Source organism: Lissotriton helveticus, chromosome 4_1 (assembly GCF_964261635.1).
Source record: "Lissotriton helveticus chromosome 4_1, aLisHel1.1, whole genome shotgun sequence".
Classification (NCBI taxonomy): Eukaryota; Metazoa; Chordata; class Amphibia; order Caudata; family Salamandridae; genus Lissotriton; species Lissotriton helveticus.
In genome coordinates, this window is record NC_136063.1 from 1,204,143,545 (window position 1) to 1,204,155,706 (window position 12,162).

Below are 12,162 nucleotides of genomic sequence, written 5' to 3' on the forward strand. Positions count from 1 at the left end.
ATTGACGGATTGATTTATTATTTCCGCATATATTCACAACCCTCTCCATTATCCTCTAATAAAATGCACTGCTGCTCTATTTTATTATTTGAAATTCATTTATGCATATTAATGAACTTGGGGGCAGATTTTCAAAACTGTCACCCAATGCAGCTCCGCAGCCACAAATGCTGTGCTGGGTTGCGTGACTGGGAGGGAGCAGGATTGTGCCATATCTACTGAGAATGGCTCTCTTCTCCCCTCTCCTGAGCAGCTGATTTCAGATGCTCTGTGCTAAGCACCCACCTTAATACCATTGTACTAGGGTGTGTGCCTGAGTCTACCGTAGGTTTTTTACAGGAAGCAACCCTTCCTGTACAAAACACTAGGCATATGCAAGTGTAAACACTTTTCTTACTTTGTATTTGTGCTGCACAGTGCAGCACACATGCAAAGCCAGAAAAGATAGGAGAAATAAAAATATTTGTCCTTTTAACGCTTCTTTTGAAATGGTGTTAACCCTTGGTGCTAAACCCTACCTATTATTGTTTACCGGTAGGGTTTTCCATCAATAGGCATGGGTGGTTGCATGGGAACACTCATGTAACCAACCATATAATTCCTCCTTGGTGCTAAGTAACACAAAACAGTGCTTCGAGTTGCTTTGCATTACTTTTAATATACTTTCCAGCGCAAAAATTGCGCTGGACAGTTAATTAGTAAAAACATATTTTGCGTTGGTTAGCGTATTTTTTTCTCACTAACCCAGCTCAGATCGAACCCTAGATCAGATCTGTCTTTTGAAAATAAAATCATGCAATAATTATGGCCTTGTGTAGAAGGGATTTTTCAATATAATGGTGGTAATTTTAATCAAACTTGGGATTTATTGAACCAACAATGTAATCAAAAACGCTTCCACATTATGTGATATCACGTACTGGTACATTCCATGTTTTAGGGGTAGACATAGATAATTAGGGGTATTTTGAAAGACAATCTGAAGAAATATGTTTTTTTCTGAAAAATACTGTCTATGCTAATAATAACCACTAGGTCCTATATTTAGAACAGTTTTACAATATTCCAAACTTTATTAATATACAGTCATGATCACAGAATTCTTATTTATTTTCTAAATTATTCACCCATGTATAATTAAGCTTTGATATATATAAGTTCATTATAACCTTTTGCTCAAATGCATTCATTGCTACTAAAAGATAATTCATGTAGGAGGACATTAATAGGTTCTGAGACTATGCTAACAAATCTATTGATAAGTGGTGTACCCAAACAACCCCCTAATACCTGGACTGAAAATATTATATAGAACAGCATTGCATAATACGTATATACATTATGTCAGTATATTTTGCCACAATTAACGTATTACATTTGACACTGGGACCTTACACGAAATCATTGTGCAACCTTTAATTAAATAGTTACATAAAGCTGTCTCCATTATGTCTTGATTTATTGTTGAAATCCCTGAAGCAAAACTACAAACTAAAAACATTATCATGAAACCCATCACCTTCAAAGCACACAATCAGCATAACAGAACTCAAATTCAGTAAAAAATGTCTCCTTCCTTCTAATTAGATACTCTAACTAGTGTTTGCGCAATCTGTTCACAATACATTCCACATGGAGGTAGTCATCAAAGAACGAAGGGTCATATGCATGCAAAAACCTACATGGCCATGTACAAACACTATTTTACGACTCACACAAAATTGCGACTTGTAAAATATTGTTTTGCAACTCGCTATTAGAAATGAGCATTCCCTTCCCAATAGCGACACTCTAGCCATGTATGAATGTTTCGCAACTGCAATTGCATTTGCAAAACACTCGCAATTTACTGCCCTCTTCAAGAGGGTGGTAATGGAGTCTCCTTTGTGACTGGCTCTAAAAATATTTTTTAAGGGCAGGCAGTGGTCCCAGGGACCACTACCTGCCCTTAAAAAATGAAACAAAAATGCTCATTTATCTTTTTTAAATGCATCCCATTTTCTTTTAAGGAAAATGGGCTGGGTTTAAAAAAAAACACTGCTTTATTGACAAGCAGTCCCATACATGGAGGTATGCTGAGCCCAGCAGGCCACCATCCCTGGGAGGGCCAGCCATTCCCAATGGGGTCGTAAATTGCAAGTGGCCGAGTTCTTAGAGATCAAGTTGGCAACACTTCCCCTTTTTACTTTCTGCAGGAAAGGTGAGGACATTTGTGATCTAACTCCTCCCAAAGCCCGTGAGACCCCCATGGATGGTTTTCGTTTCCTGTAGTGGGATTAAATCCAGCTTCGGTTTTAATAACTAGTTTTTAATCTTTTCACATTTAATTGGGTGGTTAAGACCCTGAACGTCTAGAGAGACAAATGTTAAGTTGCTATCCAGTGAGTAATTATTCATGATGTAGAGGTGAAAGCTTGGCTATGTGATCATAGGATATAGGTTTCAAATTGTGCTGTGGATGAGGTGGAAAGAGTTGACTCTGAATATCACTCAATCAATCATGGTCTTGTATAGTGTGACTACTCAACAAGAGGGTCTCAAAGCACTGGCATATTAGCCTGACATAAAGTTGTGTAGTGAACGATCAATATACCTAAGATTCTGTCAGCAGCATACAAAAAAACCTTTCTCAGATCATGTAGATCTGACAACATGTGTAGGCATAACAAGTCTCTGAGCTGGAGCCAAAGACAACAATGGTGCCTATTAATCGAGCTGGAAATCTTGGGGGTGACCTGAGTTTGCTTCCACCCTATATCCCAACATGATCTCTTTATCTATCAGTTGAAGAGCCAGGTCAGAACTTTCCCAATAAAAAGGAAAAAAATGAAGAAAAGAAAGGAAATCTCTTGACAACAATTTGCCACCACCAAACCCCTATGAACCTTTTGTATGTGAGGTGTGCTTAACATACTGTTAGATCTGGGGGTCTCTAGTTGGCAGAGGTAATTACCTGAGACCAAATAGGGACCCTTGCTTCTAGTTAGGCCACAGGGACACACACTGTGGATAGCCCCTGCTCACCCTCTAGGTAGCTTGGCACAAGCAGACAGGCTTATCCCCAAGGCAATGTGTTAAAGTATTTGCACTCAATCACCACAATGACCCTCCAGTACACCACAAATATAGACCACACAGGTAAGTATATCAAAAATATGACTTTATCTAGTTTCAGCAGTAAAAAGGCAGTTACAGTATTATTGCACGATATCTTCAACTTCTCTTGGTATTTGTATTTCTTCTAGGAAGGTTTCACACGTTTAAAAAGCAATCTCAAGTCTCTTAAATGGATCAGTACCCAAAGAATATGGCCGTAGGCGGCGCCACTCTACTGATGCGCTCCTCTCAGGCTGCACTATCCGCTCTTATTAGGTGAGATCACAAACTGGGCGGCAGTCCCTGGGTCTCCCCGCGCTCTGCGAGGCTCTCGGGGGGTTGAAATATGCTCTGGGATGCTCACGCGCTCTTGGCGCTTCCGGCCGCTTCTAACGTACTTGAGAACTGCCCCAAAAGCGCTCCGTGAGCAAAATAGTGCATCGGCCCCGCTTCCGGCGTTGACACAGTAGTTTCTCCCTCTACGTGAAGGACTCACCAAGATCCGGGCAGACGGCAGACATGCGATGCTCCCGGGCCTGAAGGTCGGCTTCACCTTCAGCAGCACCTCTCCGGGGGAGACGCGAGCGATGAGCCAATCTCAGCGCAGCTCTCGCGGCGAGCCCCTGGTGACGTCGTCAGTGTTGACAGGAGCTAGCCACTAGCAGCGCAGCTCTCGGACGAGCCCTCCTTGACGCTGTAACTCCTGCGGGCGTCTCGGCCAATCAGAGCGCGGCTCCCTGGGACAGGCCCACAGCAGTGGCCAATCGGAGCGCAGCTCCTACCGACAAGCTTCCAGCGGCTCCATGATCAATTTCAGGTCCCGGACAACGGCGTTGAGATGCGGGCAGGCTACTTCAGCTTGCCCAGTCAGCAGGCCACTCATGAAGTCACTAGTCCGTACAGGGGGATCTTCTCACGCTGGGTGCGCTTACAGCAGGTGAATCTTAGGCGCAGAGTCGGGGGCTGAGCAGAACGATCTCAGCCCTCTTGAAGTCCTCCGGGGTGGCGGCGATGATAAGCGTGGCACTCTCAATCGGGTCAGAGAGCAGCCAGCGTGCCACACAGGTCAAAGGGCAGAACCTCCGTCCTTCAGCACACGGCAGCCCACGATCTCTTCAGCACACAGCAGCCCACGATCTCTGCAGCACACAGCAGCTTCAGGGGACACAGTAGAGTCTTGTAGTCTTTGGCAACCTTTCTGTCCCTGGGTTGCAAAACAGGAGGCCAGCTCTTCTCAGGCCCTTGGAGATTCAGAGACACAGCACACAGCAAAGTCTTTGTAGGTCAATCAGGCAGGGGCTCAGCACACAGCAAGTCCTTCTTCTCTCCTTCAGTTGAACAGCAGAACAGGTCAGCCCTTAGAGCACACAGCAAGGCAATCTTCCTTAAATTCCTTCAGCGGTCCTTCTTCTGGCAGAGGTTCCTCTTGATTGTAGAATCTGATTTTCTGTTGTCAGGGGTCCATCTCTTATACCCCTAAAAGTCTTTGAAGTCTTTGTGCAGGTGGGTCCTGAGCCCGGTCTAAACCAGTTCTGGGTGTTGCTGGAGCACTTGAGCTTCCGGGCTTCTTCCTTCTTTTCAGTGTGAGGGGCAGAGGCGACAGTCACCCAGCAGGAGGTGGAGCCAGCATTGTGGCAGACAGGCACAGCCCTATTCACTCCCACCACTCTAGTTGCAGATGCAGTCATTCAACCACGGGCTGACTCAGACAACCTCCTGGGGGCTCCCCAGCCCCTGTCACCCTCAAACCACAGTCAATCCACAAGCAGGCCCAGGCACTCCCGGGGCCAGGCTCCAGCCAATCACGTGCCAGCAGACTCACTACACACGCACACCCATGTCTAGAAGTGGCACTTCCACACTAGACACATTCATGCCACATATATCATTACACGGCATTCAATCTCACGAGTTCGCACATATCAAAATCGACCCTGCACTCCCACACATCAGGAACTACCATGTCACACATATTCCCCATGCATTCCTATGGAAGGGCAGGTCACTCTCACACATACACAGAGAGCTCATGCACTTTACACTTTACCACAGTGAAAAAGTGTGCAGAGACCTAAAATCACTACCACCAGGTCACAGAAACAGGCTAGGCAAAAGCAAAAAGTTGCGGGGTGAACCTGCCAAAAAGGGCCAGATCCAACACATACCATATGTGTAATTTACCATATCTGTAATTACCCTTCTAAGTTGGTTATTAGAACATCAATGGTAACTGATACAGTGAATACAGAGACCTGAGGGCTGCTCAGGTTTCTGTATTCACTGACTGATCCGCAAAAGGTATGTATGTAGTAATATATCTGTAACCCTGACACAATGTATGATAAAAGAACTGCATTTATTTATATGTTTTGTTTAATTATTGACTGTTACCTATTTTACTTTACTTCATTATCTGTATATATGTATATTTGTATATTTTATCCAATCCAAATTTGATGCGACTCATCTTGGTCTGACATTTGATTACTACTGTTTAGTTCAGCCCTACTAAACCTATACATTTAGTCCAACTCTCAGCTTTTTACTAAGCTAAATATGTATTCCCCCCCCCCGTTCCTCTTGCTTAGAAAACATTTTCAGTGCAATTCTTTTAAATTAAAAAAAGGCAAACATAAAGATGATTGGCCTACATAACATCGAGTCGGGCCATATATCTTGACATCATAATTTAATTCCGAATGTTCCAGAAGTACCTCTTTATGATAATCCTGTAATTTGGCATAATTTAGGTTTGCAAATGTTATCAGCTTCGCTTTAAAATGAGCTGGTGTTGTAAAGGAAATAATTAAAGCTTGGTTCGGACTTTTGCTTATTTAGTAGCACATTTTTCCTTGAAGATGTGGAAAAGCACTATCTCCTTCAAATTCCTGTACTATGCTGCTGTCTCTTTTGCTAAAAATGTCACTTCTCATTTAAATTTATGGAACTGTAGTGCATTTGGCTGATTCAATTTATTTCCAAATTTTTTTTTTTCATAATTTTAATCAGAACATTAAATTATATCAATTTGGTTTCCTAAGCCTAACACTTTTCAAACCCGTGCCTCGTGAAATTTATTATTTCTCCTCTCCCAGACTTTCAATGCAGTATGTTATATTTGAAAATGTGGCTTGCTGATTGTGTCCATGAATACTGCATGTCAGAGCTCATTTATAAGATTCTGCAGGAGGATGGGAGTTCAAGTTAACAATGATGCTGAATGTGTTAGGGTGTCCGAGCAAACTTGAACATTCAGAACATGGCAGGGAGATGTAATCAACGCATTTATCATGCGGGTTGTCTTGTATCATGATGCCATTTTCAGCATTACGCCTGCAAAGGAGTGGTCTGTGAGCTTCATTCTGACCTCTTCAGCATATATATTAACTTTGAAAATAACAAGGTTAATGCATGAATTGCTGACAGCAGAACTTTGAAAAACAGAGGCAATTACTGCCAGTGGCGGCTGGCATATAAGGAGAGGGCGAGGAGACAAAAATAAAAAATAAATACAAAATGATTACACTAACCGTCTTCCTGGCATGATGTCCTCCTCCTCCTCACTCAGGTCTTCTCTCTGGGTGTAGGCTTCAGGAAACTGCAGGAACCAACCCTGGCGCTGCTCTCATTCAAAGAGCAGCACCAGGATTGGACTGAGTGGTCTCTCTCGCTGCTCCAGAGGGCAGTGGAGCCCTATGCTGGGTCTAACCCAGCTGTCTTAGAAAGGTTTAAACTGTGCATGTCTAGCTGGCCATCACAAGAAAGCCGTCCACAAATACATGCACACTTTAAACCTTAGTAGGCTACCTATCACTGCTTTCTACTGCTGCCTGATTGGAAGCAGTAGAAATGATGAGGGTTTGAAAAAAATGGTAATAAATGAACTTTACAACCATTTATTTTTCTATCTTTGGGGTCGATTTTTTAGTGGGGCAACGCTCCTATGCCTTAATGAAGGAGCCGCTCCAGGTTTCCGAGCTCTGCAGGAAACAACACATGCATTAACTCAGAGATTTTCAATGTAAAAATATGAACTAAGTCACCAAAAAGTAGAGAACAGAGTCCTTCTGTGGTATGTACAGCACAGAAAACAGCACCCTTATGTGACTCTACAGCTTCATACAATTAATCAGAAGTACCCCCTTGAAGTAGGGGACAGTGAGCATATCAAAGCATAGTTTGCCTTGAGAGTTTGGTAAAATCCTCCTCTTTGACTCCTTCCCACCATGGAAACAGTTGGAGATTTACTGAAGGAATAACATTTTTTCCAAGGAAGGAAAGGGGAGGAGATGTCCCATGAGCAAAAAATCTTTTCATGCGAAAAAAAAGCATCTGCACAGTGCGCTGTACATCCTTATGTGGAGTTCTATTGTGTGCCGAACTCTGCACTGGGGAAATGATTATTGTCACATGACATTCCCAGAAGTATGCCTGCAAAGCAGAGCAGCTCTCCAGCCATATTGCTGCCAATCTTTTTAAATTCCAAAAGTATGTTGTACTGTCCTATTTTAGATAAGGTAGGAATAATAAGTTACATTTTTAATAGGTTTTTCCCACGTTGGAATGCTCCATTTTGGAATGTGACAGCGGATACTTGACTGCTGACTCTACAGGTGGTGTAGCCCTCGGTCTCTTGTTTCACTAAATATGTTTCTCTGACTAGTTTGATCATGTGGTTCACGTCATTCTTCCATCAGACTACAGGCTTTTCTATTGTGACAAGAGCTCCAGCGTGCCACTGGGAAACCATTATCATTGAGGTTAAATCTGCCACATCCCACTTGCAGTGTAATGGGGGAACGATAAGGAGTTATGGCTGCTAGGCGATTACACACTGGACTGTGAATCTACAGATTAGGGTCCTTGTTTTGGCACCAGGAGTGCAGGAGAGGAAAGGGACTGCCAGATCACACATGCACATCTGCAGCTGGTACACAACAGGGGTGGTGGGGGGTTTGGGGGAATGTCAAAATAAAAAATAAAAATCCCACTTACCTGCCCTGCAGACCCACCATCTCTCTGTCTCTCCTCCAGTGTCATATCTCTTCAGGAAGCTCCCAGAATCTCATAAGCCAATCATGACGCAGCTTTCACCATGACAACAGACACCTGATTGGTGGCGCTCAGATGGGGGATGGGAGCCTGGGCATGTTCTCCACCCAGACTGTGAATCACAGCCTGCTGGTGGAAAACATGCTAAGTGTGCTTGACTGTTTGGCCAGCCCAAGACATCCGGCCAAACCATCATGCACAGTTAAGTGCATGAACCACACCTCCCCTTGCTGGCTGTGAGACAGCCGAACCCTGCCCCGCTCACAAAAATTCCCCAGTAAGGAATAATACATTAATAATTATGACGTGTTATTATCATTTTATTTTTCCTTTTTTCCCCTGCTGAAAATCAGTGAGGCAATGCTCCTGTGCCTCAGCGGAGGAGCCGCCTCTGCACATGTACACATTGCAGTGGAACGCATGGAGAGTTCCAAGAGATTTATTTCTAATACCGATGTCACCGTGCACCACATCCCTTCCCTGTCTTTGTGAAACATGCAGGCCCAGAATCACGAAGGTATCATGCAACACAGGGCAGCAACCAAAGTGGCTACTCTACGTTGTGTGACAGGAAGAGAGCAGGAGAGTGCCATATTCACAGAGATATGGTACTCTCCTCCCTTCTCCCTAGTGCTGGTCCTGATTTGTGCTTCCGTGCGCCAGGCACACATGTTAGCACCATAGTGCTAGGGTGCCTGCCTGAGTATACCATAGATTTTGTCCTGTACAAAATACTTGGCTAGACAAGTTTAAACCATTTTCCTACTTTGTATGTGTGCAGTACACTGCAGCACACATGCAAATGCGGAAAAGCAAGGAGAAATTATAGATTTTTTTCAGTTCAATGCCTTTTTTCAGCAGGGTTGCTATTTGGCACTAAACCCTGTCTACTAATGTTAGTAGATAGGGTTTTACTTCAAAAAGCATGGGTGGTTGCATGAGAATGCACATGCACCACCCTTGTAACATCCCCTTGAGCCAAAGTAATTAAAAGCAGTATTTTGCACTGCTTTGCGTTACTTTTCCATACATAACAACGTAAATACCAATTTGCGTTGATTCGTTATTCCCGAAACTGGGTTAGCGTTGGGTGTACATTAATAAAGTAACACTAACCCTAAGCTAAACCTTTGTGAATCTGGGCCACAATGCTTTTCAATCCTCCTTCAGTTGCACATAAGGATGCTTCTTCCCTGGAACACAAGGGTGTTCACCTGGAACACAAGGGTGAACACCTCACTGTTTTCTCTCCAAAGTGCGGCGCATTACAAACTCCGTCCTAAACATTCTTTACCTAGGTAACCAAAACCGCTTTGGTTTTACTGCATTTCTTCGGTCCTGCATACACAATGGAATATTTGCCACTTCTTCAGCACTCTCTGCGTGCATTTGAGTTTGATATACTGTCTTACTACATTTGGCCCTCACTGCTGCATCCTGTCAATCTTTCAGGTTACTTGCTTAAGAAGTGACTCAGAACCTCATATTTTTCATGTTTTACATATCTTGAGTTTTTTCGACATTATAATGTCCGTCTGAACTTGCTTTTCTTGTGGCACATATTTGCCATTTTTCTCCAGTTCATAATGCAGTCATCTATCAGTACTACTCCTCCATGTTAAGAATGCCATTGGGCACCACCTACTTGCTGTAGAAATTCCTTTGACGCATATGAGACATATTTGGGAGCTATTGGTGCACTGAGATGCATGCCTGAGCAATTTGGCTTTGAAGGGAGGGCTACCTACAAGCACATTCCTGAATTTGGGAGAAATCCTGTGGAACTAATGTAATGAAAAAATTAGGATACTGTTACAATGTCATGACCAGTTTGGTTGTTTAAGGCACACATTCTTCTAGAGTATTCAATGTTATGTTATGTTATACTATTTTATAAAGCTCACAGCTGTCCGGGCAAAGGGGCGTCCCAGCGCTGATAGCAGAAAAATGGAGGACTGCTGACAGGAGACAAATTCTATATCGGAGGGAAGTGGTGCGTTTTGATTGCCTTACGAAATGCCAGGTAATTATTCATGCTGCAGATGAATATTGGCAGAGTGTTCCAAAGTTTGGCTGCCAATGTACGGAAGCAGCGCCCGCCCGCCCGAACCCTCCTCACCCGAGGAACAACCGCCAGATGTTGTCCCATCTAACAGAATTGACGAGAGGGTGAATAGGGTGAAAGCAAGTCGGCCGGAATGCCAGGAGAGGAGAAATTCTGAATTTTAAAAGCAATACAGAGGGACTTAAACTCAACATGCCTGGCCACAGGCAACCAGTGTAGCCGCCGGATAGCACTGGTGGTGGAGCAGGTTCTAGGGAGGCCAAGAAGAGTTCTGGCAGCAGCGTTTTGGACTCTCTGCAGTCTCAGGACTTCAGTCTTGTGTGCCCTCAGTTAGAGTACATTAGCATAAGCTGGTCTCGACAAGATGGAGGCCTGAACAATCATCTGCCTGATGGACGGATCAAAAAATCCCAGCAGCGGTTTGAGTTTGTGGTATGCCAAAATAGGTCCCTGCTACTTTCTTAGTTTAAGACTGAAAGCTGGGGGCAGAGTCAACCCAAGCACCTAGATATTTTACCAACTGCTTGGCGGCGGGTGCACAACCCAATGTGGCAGGCCACCAGTGTTCGCTCCACAGCTCCGAGTTCCTTCCTACCAGCAGAACCTCAGACTTGCTGGAGTTAAGTTGGAGACAGTTGGCAGTCATCCACTCAGCAATAGCCGCAAGATCGCTGTGAAACTTGGGAGCCTCCCGCACGGAATCATCCGAGAGTGCGACTACCATCTGTGTCTCATCTGCGGATGATACAAGTGTGGGCCCTCTGCTCTTGACCATGGCTGCTAACGGTTGAACATAGAGGTTAAAAAGCGTTGGGATCAAATCTGAGCCCTGAGGCCCACCTTGTTTATTAGAATGGATCATGGAGGCAAAAGGGGGGGCATTATCTGGAAGGTCCCATCAGAGAGAAAGGAGGCAAACCAATCCAGGGCAAAGCCCACAATGCCCGCCTCATCCAACCGTTGCAGCAGGATCTGGTGGGAGACCATATCAAATACGTCACTGAGATCTAAAAGAATCAGAGCCGAAGTACGCCCCTCATCTAGAGCCCGCCTAAGATGCTCGGTAACAGCTAGGAGTGCAGACTCCGTGCTGTGGCCCGGGCAAAATCCATTCTGAGAGGGGTCAAGAAGGTTCTTCTCCTCCAGAAATCCTGTGAGGATGGAATTAATGTAGGTCTCAGAGATCTTGGAAACCCAAGGCAGGGGAAAGATGGGTCAAAGTTCTCCAGTTTAGCTGAGTTGAGTTTTTTTATCAGAGGTACTACCCTTGCTTGCTTCCAAGTCCTAGGGACACCTGCCCTGGACAAGAACGCGTTGGTCGCCTGGCTCAGAGGTGTAAGGAGCACAAGTAACCATTTCATAAATTGGTCAGGCTTAAGGGGGTCAGCGAGAGAGCCTGATTTAACCTTGCTACATAGCAAGCGTAGCTCATCCAGAGAGAGCAACGGGAAAGTAGCCAGAGTAGGAAGGGATCTAGGCACAGGGTCAGGCCACATGACAGCATGCGGAAAGTTCTTGTAAATATTTTCCCCCTACTTGACAAAGAAGGTGGCGAGAGCCTCACATTGCTCATCCGACTATATCAGAGGCACCTTAGGCATTGCCGACTGTTTAAGATCTTCCAGTATAGAAAAAATACTTTTGGAGGGGTGACTACTGCTCCTGATCTCGTCAGCAAAGTAAGCTGCCCGCTCTGTCTGGATGGCCCTGTGATACTTTTTAATGGCTGTCTGATAGCACCTCTTCTGGATCGGGTCATAGTCCAGTCTCCATGCCCATTCCAAACTTTTGCAGGCTTTACACACAATGGTGAGCTTATCATTGTCTTATCAATGTCCAGGTGAGAATGTAGAGTCTTACAAAATGGCACTTCATGAATTGATATCAGCGAGTTGATTTGGCGAGTAAGGTCATCCAACAAATTGGTGCACTTTGCAAAAGTATCTCAG